This window comes from Canis lupus, chromosome 16 (genome assembly GCF_048164855.1).
Source record: "Canis lupus baileyi chromosome 16, mCanLup2.hap1, whole genome shotgun sequence".
Taxonomy (NCBI): Eukaryota; Metazoa; Chordata; class Mammalia; order Carnivora; family Canidae; genus Canis; species Canis lupus.
This window is the reverse complement of record NC_132853.1, coordinates 11,740,147-11,760,535: the sequence shown is the minus strand read 5'-3', so window position 1 is coordinate 11,760,535 and position 20,389 is coordinate 11,740,147. Positions and strand designations below refer to the sequence as shown.

Below are 20,389 nucleotides of genomic sequence, written 5' to 3'. Positions count from 1 at the left end.
AGAGATCTGAGCGGAGGAGGATCTGACATGTTCAGAGGCGTCTCTGTGGGGCTGTGTGGTATAAGACATGGGCAGGGGCAACGGGGTGAGTGGAAACAGGGAGCCTAGCTTCGCGGCTGCTGCGCTAATTTGAGGAGCACAGAATGGGACCGGGAGGGTAGCAGGGAGCTAGCGAGTGTGAGAAAGGGTCAGCTTTAGGGTGGAGCTTTGGGCCTAGGGGAAGGCCTGGCCCCGGGATGGAAGAGAGGCGAGGACAACGAAGTGCCGGGCCTGAGCTTCCCAAAGGGTGAGAGGCTGTTTGCCGAAGCAGAGGAGGCAGGAGGAGCAGGTGTGGGGCTGGTGAGGGGCTCCACCTGCCCGTGGCACGGCAAGATGGCCATCCCCCACTCAAGCGGAGTGTCCAGGAGGCAGCTGGTGAGTGTGTCTGATGGGCCTTCATCCTTCTTCCAGACAAGCCTCGGCTGGAGGAGGTCAGGATCCTCCAGGACTGGGGCAGTCAAGCACGCAGACCTGACTGCCGCTTCCAGTCTGAGGTCTGTGCACCCAGAAACACCTCGCAGAGGAAGCCCAGGAAAGAACCATGGAGAAAGTGGGGGGGGGGGAGCGGAGGAACGGGTGTGTGGCCAGGGGAGCCCTGGGAGGAGAAAGGTGCTCCTCCAGACTCCTTCTTGCTGGATGGCCAGGTTTCCCCAGAGCACTGGGTGACCTACAGGACCAAAGGTTTGTGGCATCCCAGGGAGGACACACGGGTGGCCAGGCATGGGTTGTCTGCCTTGCTCCCCAGTACATTGGGTCCCCCTCCTGAGCCCCCACCTCAGTGGTTCATCAGTTTGCAGATTCCTCTCTTGTGACTTCCCTCTTCTCCCCAGCCTGACGCCCTCTGGACTAGCTACAGGGCCAGATGTGAGATCGGGCCTTCCTGAGCTGAGGAAACCCTCACGGGCATCTCGGGGGCACTGCAGCGCTAATCAGATTCTGCAAGAGGGGGCTGTGGCCACCCTGCCGGCCTAATCAGGCAGCAGCAGGCTGACGCGCACAACGTACGCGCACAACGTCTAACTCGCAATGGGTTGCAATGGTCGGATGGACGCAGGAGGTGCCCAGGCCCATACCCGGGGTGGGTTCAAGTCCCATCTGCCCTGCCTGCTGGGAACCCTGGCTGAGTCAGCCCCAGGCTGGCTGCACTCTCTTCCTAAGCGGCATTATTCTCGTTAGGGAGATAGGAGGGCGGGGGCTAACCTCGGAGGATTGTCAGAGCTGCCCGGGACTTTGACTTGCGGCCGGCCTGGGCCTGGAAGTCAGAGCTTAGTGGGCGGCGGTGTTAGCATTTAAAACATGCAGGTGCAGCATACTGGCAGCCAGACGCACAGAAACCAAACCAGATCCTGTTAGTTCCCCTCGTGGGAACAAAGTTTCTGGTTATCTGCGGCTTTTAAAAACTTCTCGATGTTTTCCAAATGTCCTCCATTAAAGGAGAAAGACTTTCTTTGATATTTAGAAAACTGAGGGGAATAATCAGCGAACCAGTTGCCGCAGTGACACCAGTGCAGCCAGGAGGGACTTCGGGGCCTGGTGGATGGCTTCTGGTGGCCTTGCCCTGGGCTGGAAGTGCCCGGAGCCAGGTCTGTCCCTGCTCGCCCCCCTCATCTGCAGAAGCCCTGATTCCAGAGGGGAGGGGAGGTTGCACTGCTGAGATGGAGCCAGCGGGAATCCTGAAGCTGCTGGGCTGACATGGGGGCACCCAGCCCTCGGCCGTCAACTGGCCCAGAGCCTCCTGCCAGTACCTGTGCTGAGAAGGCAGCATCAAGGTGCAGACGTTTACCTTAGGCTCCCTCACCTTGCTCCTCCTGAACCATGTGACCACACGGCAGACCACACAACTGTCTCCAGTGGGTAGAGGCCCCCTGGACATGGCAGACCGCCCCATGAGCTTGGAAGTGGCCATAGGCTGAACTGGTCTGGGGATGAGGGAACTGGGACCCAGTTTAGGGTCTGAGTGGGGACCTAGGGGTGTGTTCAGACAGCCTTGAGCTCATATCCATCCTCCCAGAGGGCAAGACAGGAGTGAGGTGTGGGAGGATGTTTTCTGTGCTGACCTCGAGGAGGGGTAGAGGTCACTCTGAGATCAAGGTGAAGGACCTGGCCTGAGGTTGGGGATGGGAGTGCTTGGACCAGCTTCTGACCATTGTCCTAGGGATGACCTTGGCTAGGTCTTGCAGGTCTTTAGTCCTAGCCTCTGGCCCCCACGTGGTCCATAACATTGTCTGGGAGGGTGAGTGGGCATCTTGTTTTTTCCCATGAACCCCCTCCTCCTGGTGACCCCATGCTCAAGATCACTGTTCTGGTACCATTTTCCCAGGAGGACCCTTGCGGGAGGGAGGGTGCCAGGCTGCCTCTGGCAGGGGGACCACTGCGGCCGTCCTGACCCCAGACATCAGGTTAGGGGTCCCTCAGGTTAGGGGTCCCTCAGGGAGGGACTGAGAAGGAGGCGTTTGTGGGTCCCTCCGGATGTGCACCTCTGTCCCCAAGAGCGCGGCCTCGGACAAACCTGGAGCTGCGGGGGTGGGGGGAGGGGCGGATGGTGCGGTAACGCATAACAGTAACGCACCCGTGCGCCCGGATCACTCCAGGCCTGAAAGCAGCACGGGCCAAGTTCTCTCGGCCCGGTTCCCGGCCGGAACAGGAGGCCCCGGTGCCGGGCGTCCGGCTCGCCCCACGTTGCTCCCGCATCCCCGCCTTCCTCGTCGGCCCTCCGCCCGCAGTCCCGCTTGGCGCCGCCTCGCGGAGGCCGCTGGGTGCAAGCTCGGGCGCCGCGGGGAGGGGGCGCTCCAGGGCGCGGGGCTGCCGGGCTGCGCGGGTCGGTGCGGCGGGAGGGCGGGGAGGGTGCGGGTCCGGGTCCGGGTGCGGGTGCGGCGCAGGGCGGGACGTGGGGAGCGGGGAAGGGCGGGGCGGGGGCGCGGGGGGCGGGGGGGCGGGGCGGGGGCACCGCCTCCCGCTGCCCGGGACCACCCCCCGCCCCGCCCCGCCCCTCCCGCCGGGACGTCCGTCTCGCCCCGCGCCCCCTCCTCCCCCCGGCGCCTCCCCCCGCCCTCCCCGGCTCCCACCTGGCGGGGGGGCGGTGCGCCCCGGGGCGGCGAGTGCGCGCGCGCGGCCGGCGCGCTGTCCCTTTAAACGGCCCGCGGCGCCTCCCCGCGCCCCGCCCGCCGCGGTGCGGCCGGTGCTGGGCGAGGCCGGAGAAAGTCCATGTGAGCCGAGCGCGGGGACGCGACACTTCCTGCCGCCGCAGGCCGGACCGGGCCGGGCGCCCGCAGGTACGCCCAACTTGGCGCCGCGGGCCGGGTCGCCGCCGCCGCACTTCCCTCAAACTCCGCGCGCGCCGGCCGCCTCCCTGCCGCAGTGCCCGCCGGCCGCCCGCAGCCCAAGTTCGCGCGCCCGCCCGGGAGGCGGCGGGGAGGCGGCGGGCCCGGCCTGGGGAGGTGCCGCCCCGCCCGCGTCCCGAGCGGGGTCCGAGCGGGGTCCGAGCGGGGCCCCGGCCCCCCTCCCCTCCCCTCCCCTCCCCCTCCCCTCCCCCTCCCTCTCCCCCCTCCTCCCTGCTCCCGGCGGGCGCCGGCCCCGCTCGCACTCCCGGCCTCCGCCCCAGAGCGCCGACCCCGGGCGGGGGGGGAGGCCGGGCCGGGGTCCGAGGCCGGCCGCGCCGCTGCGCATCCGCCGGGCCGGCCGGCGCCTCTCGCGCCTGCTCCCGGGGGCCCCGGTCCCTCCCTCGTCGGACCCCCCGGCCCGGGGAGAAGCTGGTGCGGTGCTGGGGGGGGGGCTCGCACCTGTCATCCGCTGCCCTGACCCTGCGGAGCCGAGGTCTTGTGGCCCAAGCCCCTTAGCCGGGGAGCTCAGGGGTGACCTCTGAGCCCGCTGCCCACGCCCGTGACCCAGGCTCTTCCGAACTTGGCCCGCGTTGGGGTGTGTGTGTGTGCGCGTGTGTGTAGAGGGGGCTGTCATGAGGTCAGAGGTCACCCCGGGTCCCCTCTTCCTGGCTTCTCAGAAGTTTCTTCTTGGGGCTGGTGGCTGCCAACTCTCTCCTGACGCCCTTTCATTAAACCTGTGGATCTGCTGGTGGTAGGGCCCCGGGAGCTGGCCTTACAGGTCATTCCCACTGCCCCCTCCTCCCCCTTCTCCCCCTCCTCCTCCTCCTGGGGGCCTCCAGATTCGGGATGTTGTGGCTGTTTAGGCAGTTGGGCCCCTCCTTCCTAGTGGAAATTCCTGGGACTCCCTAAGGACCCAGCCGCGTGTCCCCTGGCTGCCTGTTCTAGTGGTGGGGGCTGGGCGGACGGTGGGCCCTGAAGGCTGGAGGTGGCTGTCCTTCTGCAGCCCCCCTCCCTTCTGCCAGCGGTGTGCCCACCACCTGGTAAAGCTGCTCTCTCTGAGCCGTCTGCAAGCACTCTTCTGTGCTGGACACTCTGCGGGCCAGGCCCAGGCCCCTGGCCCTCCTGCTTCCTGTGCCCACCCACCTGCCCACTGGCCCACCCTCCCCACTGGTCTGGTGTGGTGTGTGTCTCTCCAGGTCTGCCCTCTCCACCCCTCCTCCCTCCTCCGCCTTCTCCTCCCTCCCTCTCCACTGTGCCCAGGGCCTGGTGGCAGGGGTTTCCCAGCACTCACTCACTGGCAAGGACACTAGGTGAGGTAGCCTCTGGTACTGACTTCCTCTCGCAGGTGAGGAAACAGCTGGGCACAAAGGAGCCAGGGGAAGGGTCAGGCGGCAGGTACTGCCTTCCACCTTCCAGAGAGCCACCTGTTCCTCCTCCCTGCGGCCCCCTGTGGTGACTGTCCCTCCCAGGAGGCCCTTTGGCATTTCACTGGGGTCATTCCATTGTTGGGTGGCTCCTTGGCTGGAGCCTGAGCAAAGGAAATGGAAGGAAAAGGCCCACAGTGCTTGGCCCCTGCTCCTCAGTGAGCCTGCTGAAGGGAGCACAGAAGCACAAGGTATCACTTGTCACCTCTCCGTGGCTGGAGATCTGCTGTCAGTGGGCACATTGGGGCAGAGGCGGTGCTGACTCGCAGCCGGCTCTGCCCATGGCTCCTGCAGCCATTTAGAGCCTGCTCCCAAGGATGGTTGGTGGGCGGGCGCCCCTGCTGTAACCGACCCTGAAGCCCCAAGGCTGCACAAGGGTGTCTCCAGGTTCTTTCCCTGTTTCCCACTCAAACACGAGCATGCTTGTTCGCGGAAGGGGGTGACAGCAAGTGCTGAGCTGGCCTGTGCAACTGGGCTCCTCTGTGCCTTTGCTTCAGGGACCTGCCTGCCTTGCACCCTGGGCTAAGGTGGGCCCAGTCCTTCCCCCACTCCCCCACTGTGGGACAGGAGATGAAAGCGTGGCGTGGACCCTTTCCAGAACGTTCCCAAGGCTCCACCCCACACCCCTGCCTCTCAGGCCCGTGCTCCCTGGAATGCAGGCCTCCAGTGGTCACAGTCCCCAGCACTGGCCACCAACAAGGGCAGAAGCCTCAGGCCCCTGGGTCTTCATTCCCTCCATGGCCCACCCCCAGCATGTGCCCCTTCCACATGGGGCTCCCCTGCCTGGGCTCCCCTGGGTTCTGTTGTCCCTGGGCTGGGGTGAGGGGCAGCAGGGGGTGGATGCTGTAGGGGGTGGGAGTGTCCTCTGGGCTGGGGCGGCTGGTGAACTTCTGCTGGACTCCACCACAGGGGGCCGCAGGGAGGAGGGACAGGTGGCTCTCTGGAAGGAGGGGGGTGGTGCCCGTTGCCTGACCCTTCCCCCCGCTCCCTCGTGCCCAGCTGCTTCCTCACCTGCGAGATGAAGCCAGTACCAGAGGCTTTCCTGGTGTCCTTGCCAGGCTTAAGTGACAGCGAGGGAGTGCTGGGAAGCCCCTACCGCCAGCCCCTGGGCACAATGGAGAGATGGCGGGTGGAGAGGGCAGACCCAGGCAGAGACCCACACTAGTCCACATCATGGCCTCTCACCCTAGAACACTCAGCTCGTTTTCCCCTGAGAACCGGGGCCTCCTTCCACAGACCCCAGTGCAGTGGGCATACTTGGGAAGTTGGACCCTAGCTCGGTTCTTGGGACAAGACAAGTTGTCTTTCAAGTCAGGGTGGTTAGTGTGAGCTCCTTGCCTCATCCCTGAGGCTGGTCCTCTGAAGGGGAGCACGGTCCTGTGCGGGGAGGGGGGGGGCAGGTGTTGGGGATCCCAGGGCAAGAACAGGTGCTGCCGGTCCCTGGCTGGATCCTGAGCTCCAGCTCTGGTGAGCTGCTCCAGCTCTGGGCAGCCCGCGTTGGGAGCTAGGGAAATCTGGCTGGGGCTGAGGTCGGCCTGGGGCTGGGGAGTGGCGTCAGGGCCTGTACAGGGCCTGCCTGCGGGGTCTGCCGACCACTTTGTCCTGGGCCCTCTGGGAACCCCCCCCCCCCCGCCAGCCCTGTGCTGCATTCCTATCTGGGTAGTGCCCCCTCGGTCGCCCCCCCCCCCCAGATGAGCAGTCTAGCCCTTGGATTCCTCTGGGGTGACCCAGCTTGGGTCTACAGCCTGTTGTCTGTTCGTGTCTATACCTTAAGTCAGGGATGTGTGGGCCCCACCCTGGGGACACAGCTATTGCTGGGTGCCTGAAAGGTTCCGTGCTCCCCCCCCCACACTCAGACCTGGGCTCCCTGGGGTGCAGGCTGGGGAGAGCATTCTGCCTCTCCACCCAGGGCAGAGCAGGGCTCCCAGGGGGCTCTGCTGCTCTTTCAGTGAACGCTCGCTCTCACCAGGCCTGGCTCTCGGGCTCTTTGTAAACTCTGGTGCTGTGCTGGCCAGGGCTCCCTCCTGGTGTCACCTGCAGCTGCTGTGTGCCGGGTGTTTGGCTTCCTCCGTGGTGGCCTTTGGCCTTTGTGCTTTCAAGTTCAGATTTTGGAAGTGGGGCCCTGTGGGTGAGGGTCTGGCGGACTGTGGGTGGGGTGGACACAGGGGTCTGGAAGTGGTGGTCATTGATGTTGGGGACATAAACTTGGAAGTGGGGCTCCCTGGTGGCCACCTTGGTGGTTAGCATCTTCAGAGTGGGGCACTGCCCTTGACAAGGGCGGCAGGAGCACGTCTGAGTGGGGGAAAGAATGGGGGGCGATGTGACCAGGACCCTGGGCTCTCTGGGCCCCTCCTTGCCGTCCTGTGTGCCCGCTGGCCCTGGGTCTGGGCGACTAGGCCAGGCAGCGGCAGGAGCTGCGGGGTCTCTACCAGGTCACATCCTGCCTGGGGCTCCGTGACCTTGGATGCTGAATGCACACTCTCTGAGCCCCGCCCTGGCCTGTGGGAAGCAGTGGCTTCCCCATTGACTTGCAGGCTGCAGGTGAGGCCGGCCCAGCCCCAGGTCCTCCCAGAGGCCCCCTCCCCGCTGGAGCCTGGGAGGAGCACATGTCCCTTTAAGGGGAGGCTGCTTGTCCCTGTGGCTCCGATGAGGACTGTACCGCAGGCATACTTTTCTCCGAGGAGGCAGGCGAGGAGGCAGGCGTTGTTCTCAGTCCCGGCGGGAGGAGAGGCTGGCTCCGGGTCTCTGAAGGAATCTTCCCCCTCCCCCTCGGCCCTGGGCCCTGGCATCCAGGAGGGCACATGGCCATGGATGGGCCCCGCCCAGCGCCTGCCTGTGTGCCTGGGAAGCCAGCAGGTCGGGGGCGGGGACCGCAGGGGCCTGAAAGTGCCCATATATAGTCACTGGGTTTGAGCAAAGAGCTGCGGAGCTGTGTCCCAGGCCCCGGGCTGGCCGGCCCCCAGGCCCAGCCACCAGCTCCCCAAGGGAGGCCTTGCCTCCCGGGTCGGGGTGTTGCTGAGAGAGGTGGATTTGGGGCAAACCATTAGATAGAGCAGCCTGAGACAGGCTTGGCACTCTGTGACTGTTTGTTGATTGAAAATAAAAATCTCCCAAGCCCTGATGGTCAGGACCAGATGTATTTCTGGAAACACTGCTTTTGAGAGTTGGAGCCAGGAAGACGTGGCTGCCCGGTTGCCGAGAGCTGCCTGGGGGTCCTTGGCTGTGGGTGGGATGCTTGTTTGTCCGCAATCCCAGCCTCTGCCCTGCAAAATGCCTGCGTTATGCTGATGCCCCAGATGTCCCTCCCCACTCCGCAGTACCAGGGGCCTTCCACGGATGGCTGGTGCCCTCTGGATGGCGCGATCCCCTCTCCGGCTCCCGGACGGACGCTGCTGGGAGTCTGGAGGACGGGTGCCCTGGTGCCTGAGGGTCAGGAGCGGGAGGACATGGTCCTGGGTCTCTCCGGCACGTGGGCCCTCACGGGGCTCCCCGCCCCAGCCCTCAGCTCCTGGCCCTGCCCTGCCGTCCCCCATCTTTGCCCCCATCCCTGTCTCTGTGCCAGGATTGGAGAGAAGTAACCGCCTCTGCCGCATTCCTGACTTTTGTGCTGTTAAAAAATCACAATGTTAACATAGTTTAGTTCATTTAATTTAGTTTCCATTGCACTGCTGAGCGCCTTTGTTAAATCGTGTATACTGATACTTTTTGTTGTGTCAGCAGTTTTTTCTTCCCTTTTTTTGGATATAAAGCCATTAGAGAGGCAAGATTAAAAAGATACATTACAATTAAAATGTTAATGAAATCTGCATCATACAACTTTTGAAGCCCTTTAGGCATTAATCTTGCCTGTGTCATGTCCATTAACTTCCACTATTCTTGTTCCACACTGACCCCTGCTGAGAGATTTGTGCTATAATTGGATTTTTTTTTTTTACTAAAAAAAAAAAAAAAGCTTTTAAGAAAATAAAGGTTGAGTGGTGGCCCTGGCTCACAAGTGGAAGGAGAGGGGAGTGGAGGAGTACGCAGGCTACCCCACGGGGTCCCCCCTCTGAGCAGGGCGGAGACCCCTGCCCCTTTGGCTCTTGGCACCCCTGCACCTGCCCCAGGGCCCTGGGCCTCTTCACCACCCACCTCCCCCAGGCCCGGGCTTGCTAGGGTAGGAAGGCCTCCCCAGGCTGATGGAGGAGGCGCCGCTGGGGTGTGGGGTGTGGATGCGTGAGAGTCAAGGCTGAGCTTATCTCCCTGGGGAGAGGGTGCAGAACCCAGATGCTGGGTGACGGGCGACAGGGGCGCTACCGGCTAGGCCCGAGGTGGTACAGGGAAGGGCTGCTGGTGTCAAAGCCTGGAGTATTGAGTTTTTAGGATCATGCGTCCTACGTGGGTGCCTTGGATGTCTGGCCTCCTGGGCACTTGGGTCTCTAGTGTGAGGCTGGGGCTGGGAACCATGGGAAGGGGGAACCCCTGGCAGGAATGGGTGGTAGGTGCATCTGTGAAGTTCTGCCTGTGATTCGCCCTGTGTAGGGGTGGGGCCCCAGCGAGGAAGGGTCCCTCCCCTGGCCTGGCTGAGGCTGGGGCAACGTGCAGCCTGTGGTTTCTGGGTGAGGCTGGCAGGCGGGCTCTCCTGGGCCCGGGTGCTCCAGTCACAGCCAACGCTGGGAAGCTGGTCAGGTGGTTGGCAGTGGGGCTGCTACAGACAGATTTCATGTCTGTGTGTTTTTGCAACACCTTTCTATAAAGGGAAACATAATTTAAAATATGATTACTTAGTGTTGTAACAGCCGCCTCAGCGCTCCACGCTATGCCGAGATCATTATCAGAGGCTGATATTAACTTGCAAAGAATATTATGCAAATTGCCTGCTGGCTCCTCTGGGAAACCTGCTCCCAGGAAGGGCGTGGGGCCCAGGGTGGGTGCCTCCGGGGGATGCCGAGGGACCCCGAGAGCAGGGGCAGCCCGGACCCTGCCGTGGCTTGGAGGGAGCTCTTGTTCTGCAAGCTGGCCACTGGGTACCGTGATGTTGGCTGAGTGAGCATTGCCACCCTGGGGGACCTGGCCTTCCCAGAGGTCCCTGGGATCACTGCAGGTACCCAGTGCTGTGGTTCACTGTGACCAGGTCCTGGGGTAACTGGACCTGGTGATTCATGAGCCCCAAACACTTGTCAGTCCCTTAGTGGGGGACTGTGTCACAGACCCCCACCCCGACCCTGTGGGTGCAGAGGCCATCCCACTCACGGACTCAGCACCCTGGCTTTGCAGCGTGCAGGGGCCTAGGGCACCCCCCAAGGGGATGTGGCAGGCTGTCCTTGGTCTGCGTTATTGTGGGGACTGTCTACTCACACTCTTACCCTTGGGGAGTGGTGGGGTGGCTAGAGTCTGAGGACAGTCCCTCTATCACCAGACCCCTGCGGGTCCTGACTCCGGGGGGTGGGGGGCCTGCAGTTTAATGGCTTCGGATTCCTTCCAGATGCCCTCTCCCAGTGTCTGGGAGAAGTCAGACAGAACAAGTTTGGGGTGAAACCGGCCTCAGACCCAGTGGGACAGAAGAACCCATTTATGGGTTTTCAGAAGCAGCGGTAGCCCAGGAACCTCCAATCTCCTGCACTTTCCGTGAGAGGGGTGGTGAGTGGGCAAGGTCAGGAAGCAGGGCACCTGACATGGGGGTGCTGCTGTGACCCTCAGAGTGGATGGAGGCTCTCTCTCCCCTGGGACCTCACAGGCAGGAAGAGGGCAGGGTTTTGGAGGCAGCTGGGACCCGACGAGACCTTGACAGTTCCCACGATCCTGTCGGGCCACGCAGGGCTACTCTTGCCAAGCGGCCACTTTCTGCAGAGTCTGGGCGTGTCAGCGTGGGATTTTTGAGCCCTGTTCCTTGCTGTGGGACCCTGGGCCTCGGCTTCCCCATATGGAAAATGAGGGAAGAGCTTTGAAGGAGAAGCAGACGTGGGCACACCCACTTCCCGGTCAGCAGGATGGCGGTGCTCCAGGCAACATACGCTCCGGCTGAGGGGTGCCCCACGTGTGCTTGCCCACTGTGGGCCGGTGGTGCTTCTCCCTCTCCTGCCGAGCTCTTCCCCTCCCGGGCTCCGGGGGATTCCCTTGGGGCCCGTCAGCTCCAGGAGGGCGATGAGGTCTGTGTATGCGCACATGGCAGGTGGACGGGGGTGGGGTGGGGTGGGGGGGCCGTGGGCCTCATGAGTACCTGGCATGCGTGTGAGCCCCGGGCAACAACTGACCATAGACCTAGTGGCTTGAAATGACAGAGACTTATTCTCTCCATGGTTCTGGAGGCCAGAAGTCCGAAGTCAGGGAGTGGGCAGGGCTGTTTCCTTCTGGAGGCTTTGGGACAGGATCTCGGTCTCTCCCAGCTCCTAGGGTGGTGCTGGCGGTCCTCGGCGTCCTTTGGCTGGTAGACACATCCCTGCCACCTCTGCCTCAGTGGTCACATGGCTGTCCTCCCTCTGTGTGTCCGTGTTCAAATTTCCCTCTTCTTTCCCTCTTTCTGTCTTCTTACAAGGATGCCGGTCAGGGGTGCAGGGCCCACCCTACATCCAGGACGGCCTCATCTCTGTCCTTGGCTGATCACGTTCGCGGAGAGCCCGTCTCCAACAAGGCCCCACTCTGAGGTCCTGGGTAGACGGGAACCTCAGGGGACACTAACAACCCAGTGTGTGGGGATCACAGAAACCATTTCGTGTCTGCAGGGGAGGAGGTGCTTGCTGTCTGGGAAGTTCGGGGGGGGTTGCTGAGATAGCCCGTGCTTGCCCAGGAGGGTGGGTGGCCAGACACATGGACGGTGGCTGTTGCTCCAATGAGTATCGGGCAGCAGGGCCGAAGGGCCAGTACCAGTTGGGAAGTCTAGAAGGCGCTTTGTTTTCAGGACCAGAGCCGGGGTCGAGGGCAGGAAATGGGGCCATGGGCGGAGGAAGAATTTCCTGAGACACAGTGTCTGTGGTTATGTAAGTTTTGGGACAGGAGGCAGAATTTGTGTTAATTGTTGTAACCCAGTTTAGTTGGCCAGTCCCTGTTATGTGAAGGGGCCAGGAAAGGAAAGGCGTGTCGGCCACAGAGGAGTCCTCAGGGCTGGGCCTGGCGGTAGCACAGACGCGGGCCACTGGGGTCCGCTGATCCCTCCTCCATCCCCCAGAGGAAAGAGGGGAAGTAACACAGCCGGGGAGGCAGGTGCCGAGAATGAGAATGAGAATGGACTGGAGAGGGCTGCAGCATCCAGGCAGCGGGGTGTGGGGGCAAGGGCGATGCTGTGCTTGGGGTGCACACCAGGCCAGACCTCCACAGGCCCCCGATCCTGGGCCCAGGAGCACAGGAAGCAGGTGGCTGGCTCAAGAGAGATGGGAACCAGGCCTTGGGGCCCTCCTTGGTTGAGAGTAGGGTTCTTGGTCTCTCCCCATGCCTCTCCAAGCCACGCACACTGACCTGGGCCTGGAGGGACTGCAGAAGTGAGAGTTCCGAGGTCGGGGGGGTGGGGGGTGGGGGGCGGGGGGCTGCCCTGTGTTTTTGCTCTGAGTCTCTTGTCAGGTTCTTAATAACCCAGGAGAATGGAAAGGACAGCTTTTTCTTGAACCGTCTGAGAATGAGTTGCCCAGAGTACATCACCATGTCTCATGTGCATGGCAGCTGGGGATCTCTGAGACAGCCCGCTCACCCAGGACGCTTACCCGGGACACTAACCCAGGATGCCTGGTGCAGCCAGAGCGTCAGGTGTGGGTCCCAGATGCTTCCAGGGCTCCCTTTAAGGTTTTAATTCAAAACAATTCTAGTTACTCATATATACAATTTACCATCTTAACCAGTTTTAAGTGGGGTCCAGGGGCATCAGCATGTCCACACTGCTGTGCCCCATCCCCTCCGGCCGTCCCCAGGATGTGGTCATCTTCCCAGACTGGACTCTGTCCCGAGACACACGGACCCCGTTCCCCCCACCCCTCCACGTCCCCCCACATCCCCCACAGCCCCCTCCTGTCCTGTACCTCCCCCCTCCATTCCCCCCACAGCCCCCTCCCCCCTTTCTGGCTCCTGAATTTTTTCCTCCCCCTTCGCTTTAATATGGTAAACGACACATAACATCACGTCCGCCATCAGTCCAGGTCAAAGTGTGCGGTTCAGGGCTGCTGGGTGCTGGGCTGCCCTCCCACTACCCATCCCCAGGACCTGGCCTCCAGCAAATGAGAAGTGGTCCCCTTGAGACGGCAGCTCCCTCCCTGTGTGTGCGGGTTCCCCAGCCCCCGGGCCTCATGGAGCAGGATCCTACAGCACTTGTTCTTCTGCGTCCCGCTGTTCCCACGGGGTTGAGGTTCCTGCCTGTGAAGGCAGAGCCATGTGCCACGCCATGGACAGACCATAGCTGCTTATCCATTGCTCTGTCGACGGGCACTCAGGTCCTGCCCACTCTTTGGCTTTGTGAATAATGCTGCTGTGAATGTGGGTGTGCTCTTCTGTGTTTGAGTCTTATTGTGTCTCTTAGGCTCCTTCAATCTGGAAACTTCTGTGGTCTTGGCTCTTGTGACCTTGGCCTTGGAATCCAGGCTAGTTTGGCTGAAGGCCTCCCCCAGCGTGGGTCTGTCTGAGGCTAACCCGTGGCACCCAGCAGGGCAGTGTGTCTTGGGGCGGGCAGGTGTGGGGGGGGATGTTGCAGTATATGACTGTCCTGTCAGCTGGAGGTGGCACATCATGTCATTGGGGGACTTTTGATCTGGTGGGTGTGTTTCCAAGGCCACCCCAGCAGCTGAGCCTGTGGTTGCAGGGAGGGGTAGGTGGGGGAGTGGTGGGCTGCATGGGACCCCATGTACATGGGAATATTTGGGTCTTTGGTCCGGAGAGGAAGCTGTTGAGTGGTGAGTGACGAGGGACTGGAATGGGTGACGCCATGGTCCGGTCAGAACCTGCTGCTCCCAGAGGTGGGTCTCGTCCTGGTCTCGTCCTGGCCTCGTGCAGCCACCTGGCAATCATGAGCTGGCCAAGCTTGACATGGGTGACGAGGAGGCGTCCCCAACAGCTGCTGAAGATGACAGTAGAGCAGGGGAGCGGCTTTCTTGGCTCTGCTGACCATGTCCCCTCCACCTCCCCTGACCCAGCGTGTACCAGGCCAGCTTCGCTCTTGAGGGACAACGTCGTCCGAGTCCAGAACTAGTGGGTCCCCATTCCCTCAGAGTCAGGGTCGAGGTCTGTGTCTGTGGGGTGGGTTGTGCCAGTTTCTGGGGCTGCAGGCTGGGTGACCTAACACAGCAGAGCTTGGTGCTCACCTGGGTCTGGAGGTCATGGTGCCCCGCCAGAGGTTCTCCCAGCATGCTCAGCTCACAGCACACCCTTGCCATCTCTGCCTCCCCGGTCACAGTCCTCTGTGTGTCCTGTGTGTCTGCCTTTCCTTCTCAGGAGGACACCAACTGTCTAGTGTATAGCTCACCCTCAACCCCATGATACCTCCTGTCACCTGGACGGACCACATCCCCATGTCTGGCTTCAGTATCACATCGTCTGCGTCCAGGTGGACCCTCTGCCAGGACGGGGGTGACTGTTGCCTCCTCTGTCTCCGACCCCTAGTCTTGGAAGACACACAGCAGGGATGTCCGCTCGTCCTATGCTCTGGGGGTGCACTCTTGGTCCTCTGACCTCCTGTCCGGGCTCCTCTCCTCCGGGGTGGCTCCATCTCTGGGTTTCCAGCCCAGGGCCAGGCCGTCGTGCTTGGAGTCCTGCACTGGAACAGAGTCTGATCCGTATCATGTCTGTACCGAAGAGATGGAGCAGAACTTAAAACACAGACTCATTCCTCTTGCTCCTAAATTTGGTGGGATTGCGGCAGTCAGCACAAGATCCTACTCATAAGGTGGGCCATACGTGAGGGGAGAATTAGCAAAATAAAATTAGCCAGAAAATGTGTTTTTCTCTGTGGGGAGAAGGAAGGAAGCAAACACCCAGGGACAGGGGATGGCCAGTGGGACACCCTGCCCAAGGGTGTGAAGGTGGGAGCATGGGGAGGGGGGTGGGGCTCTGTGGTGGGCCTGTCCGTGGGAGTCTGGGCTGCCCAGATCTTCCCACCTGTGGCCCCAAGGGTCCTGGTGTCCTCAGGGAGGCGCTGCCTGGGGCAGTGGGTGCCTCTCCGTGCCCCTTTTTTTGTTTGGCCTGAGTCTGGGTGCTGTGCTTTGTGCTTTATGGGTGAGGGCGCCTCAGTGCAGGTGCTCTGGGGTCAGCCTTCCCCAGGGGTCAGTCTGCTGTACCCACCAAGGTGTCAGGAGGGGGCAGGTGAACTGGTGTCTGAGAGGTCCAGCTGCCAGCTCAAGGCCATGGGCCATGGCTTGGGGTGGCCTTGAGCTGCTCTCTTTGTTTGGACCCTGTGGCCCTCTGGGGAGAGTCCCCTCCTCTCCCCCCACCTGAAGAAGGACAGGCCAGTCCTGGTTTTACTTTGGTCCGAGGAGGTGGCCCAGAGCTGCTGGCCCAGGGTCTCTGGAGAGTGTCTGATACTCCCTCATTTTGTGGAAGGGAAACAACCCAGAGGGGTTGGGTGAAAGAGCCGAGTGGGTGTCGTATAACCACCCCCACTTATGGGTTCTTGGGGTCCCAGGGCACTGCCCTGGGTGGGCTAGGGCAGGGACAGCAGGAGCCCGCTGGCAGGGGTGGTTGCCAGCTGCCTTCCTAGCCCTGCCCTCACCCCAGAACTGCCTGATTATAGGGACCAGGTGTATCCAGGTATACGAAGTTCTGTCAGGGTGGCCCAGAGGTCAGGAGGGCTCAGTGAGGGGCCCGTAGGAAGTGACAGGGTGTCCCCATGTTGGTGGGGTGTCGGGGTGGTGGATGAGGGCCCAGCCACCAGGTAGGGCTGCCCCTCCACCGGTTCTTGGGTCTTCCTAAAGGTTTCACTCACTGTTTCTTCACTGTGCTTCTGTAATAATTATAACCAAACGGAGCCACAGAGCGGGCTTGCGCAGAGTCCCAGCAGCTGTGATTACATTACAGTCACTGATTTCCAAGAAACCCCATGAGGGAATGCGTTAAAGCCCGCGGTGGAGGCGGGCGCCCTGCACATCTGAGCTGCCATGCCAGGGGATGCTCGCCCTGTGCACTGGGACCGCCACCGAGCAGGGACGGAGCAGGGACAGAGCAGGGACGGAGGCACCCACCAGCTCCTGCTCAACAAGAGGTGGCCCCGGGGTGATGGTGGTGGGTTGTCGGCTCCCTCGAGTGGCACTGACCCCCGTCCTGCCACCACTGAGGGCCTCCGGGGTGCTGGCTGGCTGGTGGCTGCGTTTCCAGTGGCGTGGGGGCCTGGAGGGTCCTTAGGTGGGTGTCTGGGCCCTGAGTCTGGTTTGGTGTCCACCCTTGGGAGCTCTTTCCCAGGTTCCTTGTCAGTCCTGGAACAGATGACGTGTGTGACTATGTCATTCCCGAGACCGTTGGAGGTCCTTGACCCTGGGCTGGGTGTTCTAGGTCAGCCTCTCCCATGTGTCCAAGCAGCCACTCATGGGGTTAGCCGTCTCCAAGCCTCCTAGAGGGCATGGGCAGGGGCTGGCTGTCCAGGGCTGTCCCCGGCTGTCCCCATGTGCACTGGGTCCTGCCCGGGCCATGGTGGGGACGGGGCCTTCCTGGGCTTATGGCTGCTTATGATGGCAGGGAGACTGGGGGGAAGCTTCTCACAGCCCGGGGCCCAGGGATGCTGTCTGTGTGGCGATTAATGACACAGCTGTGCGGTTACCTACTTGTTCTTGAATTTATACAGTTAACAACACTGGTGCTGGAAATGTGGGTGTTTACCTGTCACTGACCTGCTGCCCTGTCAGCCTCCCCTGGGAGGCTGTGCTGCCCACCTGATGCATGGGGCAGGTTGTCCAGCTCAGGCATCTGGCTAGTGTCCTTTCCCTGAGCCCCTTCTGCAGGGGTATCAGTGTCCCCACGGGGTCTACCCTCTACCCCCTAGAATAAGGTAAGAGCCCTGAAAGTTTTCCTTCGTTGGCTAAATTCCGTACAGTCTGGGTGGGGTGGTTTACATGCTCACCGTGGAGTTGACAATTTTTAAGACTCCAGGGCGGTGGGCTGACACTCAGGGAGGACTGGCCATGTGGGAGGACTCATGAGGGAGGACTCAGAGCCCCACAGGGTGGCAGAGGGAGGGAGGCCCACAGCCGCAGATGGGACTCTGCTCGTGAGTGGGCCTGCCCCCCGCCTTGGTCCCAGTGGCCACCGGCTGCTTGCTCCATTCTTGCTCCAGGGCCAAATAAGGTGGGAGGGGAAGGCTGGGTGCCCGGCCTCCAGGCTGATCTGGACAGCTCACGGGCCGCACAGCCAGGGAGCCGGGCCCTCTCTGAGTCAAGGGTGCGAGGTGTTGCCTGTGAGGAGCCGGATGGCAGCATGGTGGCTGATCCCACGGGGGAGCTGGCAGGTTGGCTTCTCCTGGTGTCCCCTTGGCCCAGGGTGGCATGCTCAGACAATCATGTGGGTGGTTTTCAGGTTCAGTGCCCTAAACTGAGAGAGTGCGCACTCTGTTTTAAAAAGCTGTGATTGAAGTCAAATTAACATATTTACCTTCAGTGCTCCCGGGGGAACCGTTAGGGAATCCAAGAGGTGCGGCAGTGTGCAGGCGCCGCAACGGTGGCTGGCGGTGGTGGCATCGGCTCTCCTGGCCTCGGGGACAGAGGATGGTCCTGAGTGCTGGCCACCAGCCCCCCACCCTCGCTGGGGCGTCTCCTGAGCCCCCTGCTTTGCCCCAGGGGGAGGCGGAGACTGGGTGCGCCCTGACACCACTCGCATCGGCCCCCACGGGGCTGCCACCTGGGGTCCCGAGCCTGGGCTCTTCCCCACCTGCTGTCTGGCACTGGGGTGTGTCCCCCTGGTCTGTGGGTCCTCGGTGACTTGTGGCCCAGGAGCGCTTAGTCCGGGAGTCATGTCTGGACCAAGATGCCTGATGTCCACTCTCAAGATTCACATCCTGTTCCTGGGCCAGCCAGCTGGTTCCTTTGCTGCTCAGACCCTTGGTTTCCCTCTCTATAAAAGGGGGAGGGGGCATTTCTCCTGAGCTAAGATTAAAAAGCCAGGCAGGACCTGGACATTGAGGCCACAGCGACGGGACCTGGGATTGTTTACGTCCACTCTCCCTGGGGAGATGGGGTTCTGAGATATTGGGAATTTGGCAGAGCAGGTGACCATCCTGGGGAGCCTCCCACACTGCAGTGCCGGGTGGGGGTGTGTGGACACAGCCTCTGTCCCCCACCCCACCCACCACCAACATGTTTTTGAAAAACTTGTGTGTGGATTGCTGAGATAAGTTGCAGAAATGTCTGCCACCAAAAGCTGTTAGTAGAGTGACATTACTTACCCGATTTTCTCCTGTGAAAGGCGCAGGTTTGGGTCATGAGGCGCATGCCAGTGTTTACTCCTCCTTCCATGTCTCAGCCTGCCACTGCTCACCTGTTATTTGAGGCACACCTGCCGTGCAGCCTGCAGAAACCTGCGCAGGTTCTGAGTGCACAGTTTGCTCTGTGACCCGGGGGAGGGGAAGCGCTCCCTAGACCCCCCTGCCTTCCCCAGTCCCCCAACCCCCACCCCATCAACCGAGCACCTGGCACCTGGATGGGTTTGCTGTTGAGCCTCAGGTGAGGGAGTGGGTGTGGCTCCCCTGACTCAGTACCTGGCCCTTCTCAGCCACCCTGCGGGCATGTGCTATCCTGGAGGAGCTTGAGGAGCAGGTGTTCCAGGAGGTCCCCATGTTGTCAGCATCTAATCTTTTGTGGGCTCGGGGTTGATCCTCCTTGTGGGCACTTGTGGACACCCTCTGGTGCCCTCCCGTCCCCCCCCCCCGACCCCTCCCTGCTTTCGAGGCCCTGCTCCGTCTCCCTGGTAACAACCCCTCCCCTGCCACCCCCCCACTCCCCACCCCCTCTGCGCTGAGTTGTCCTTTTCCTGATTGGCCTATAGAGCTCTTGAGATGTCTTTACTGGGCATCCTTGGGTCCTGTCTCCACACCGATCTTTTGAGTTCTCATTTTCCATGAAATGCAGCTTACCAGCAATTTCCTTTGTGGCTGGTCCCGTTTGTGTCTGCTCGGGACCTTTTCGCCAAAGGTCTTGTTTCTTTTCCATCCCTGACGTTTGACCCTTGCAGCCTTCACATGGAGGTCTGATAAATTATTAGTTACACATTTTGAATGGTAAAATATATGTGACGTAAAATTGGTCATTTTAAGCATTTTTAAGTGCACAGCTCAGGGGCATCAGCGCACTCATACCGTCGTGCGTCCGTCCCCTCTGTCTGTTCCCAGGATGTGTTCTACTTCCCAGACTGGACTCTGTCCCCGTGACACATGCCCCTGCCCCCGTGTCTGTGGGTCCGACTCCTCGGGGGCCTCCTAGGAGTGGGTCCTTCAGGGCTGGTCCCTCTGTGCCTGGCTCACCTCCCTCAGCACCGTGTCCTCAGGTCCATCCGTGTCATAGCAGGTCCTGGGATTCCCTTCCTATTTAAGGCTGAATTATGTTCATGGTGTGGACGGGAAAGCTGGTTCAAAGAACGTTTGAGGAACTGAGTATTTATAGTCAGTGAAGAAAGAATGCTGGAGTCAGGTTGTTCAGTTAGTGACGAAATTGCTTGCTGTCCCTTAGGACAAGAAAACCAGAACTTCGGGGTTCTCTTTGCTACTGGACAGAAATCGTCATTTGTGTCTTTTGGGGGCACAAATCTGAGAACTGACACAACACGGTCTGGGATGCAATGAGTATCAAATAGCAAATCAAACAGAAGTTTCTGAATGAATCCTCCAAATGAGACAATCCCCTGGCGGGCCTGCTGGACCCCTCCTCCTATCACCCGGTCACCCTTTGCTGGCTCTCCAAGTTTTGGATCATTGACCTTAGCAGAATCCTTTTGTGCTCATAAAGGATCTTCAGATACGGTTTTAAAAGGCGAGTCTTCGCTGTGTTTCGCTTGATAGATTGTGTGCACGGCACAGGCACCCTGTGGGGACAGCCGGCAGCCTTGATGATGGCGCGGTGGACACCTGTGCTCCCTCTGTCTGCCCCTTTCTGTGTTCTCGACACTCGCCTGGGCCGCGAGGGTCATCCTGTCTAACTCCAGGGGCAGGCTCTGTGGGAGGGGTGCACATAGCTCTGGGCGAGGGACAGAGGCTCCAGAAAGGTGTTGGCTTCCAGTTGCAAGCCCAGGGAGAGGGCGCTGGCACAGTATGGTGTTCCCTCTGGAATTTCCCACACTGCGCAGGAAGAAGGGCTGGAGGTGGGTGTCCAGGGGAGGGAGGGCTTTCCACCCCAGAACTCCAGCACCCACACTCACGGTTCCACGTCACCCTTGCTGCGGTTACAGAGGCGGCTGGACACCAGGTCCCCTTCCTGGGGGCGGCCCATGCGGCATGCCTCCTCGTGAGTCATCCATGTCCCTGTCTGTGGACAGTCCCATCCCTGGCCAGCAGTGTCCAGGGAGCAGAAGCCACCTGCTGATGAGTCCGCGGTGGCGGTTCCTCGCCTGGGAGCCCAGTGCGCCTGAACCCCTGCACGGAGCTAGCCATGGCGTGGGGGTGTGCTTGCTCCTTCCCCCAGAGTGAGGCCATAGATGGGCGGTGAGGGAGACCAGCACGGGACTCCTAGCTGGGAACACGGG

At 61.4% G+C, this 20,389-nt stretch overlaps 1 protein-coding gene across 2 annotated transcripts in view; it reads left to right on the top strand.

Annotated features, from left to right (window-relative positions):
- The first annotated feature begins 3,160 nt into the window (after positions 1-3,160).
- The window catches only part of NACC2 (NACC family member 2), a 63,221-nt gene continuing 45,992 nt past the window's right edge, over positions 3,161-20,389 (top strand). For both annotated transcript variants that reach the window (XM_072778656.1, XM_072778654.1), the window contains exon 1: positions 3,161-3,311. The gene's annotated coding sequence lies outside the window, so the exon portion shown is untranslated. The remainder of the gene's footprint in view (positions 3,312-20,389) is intronic.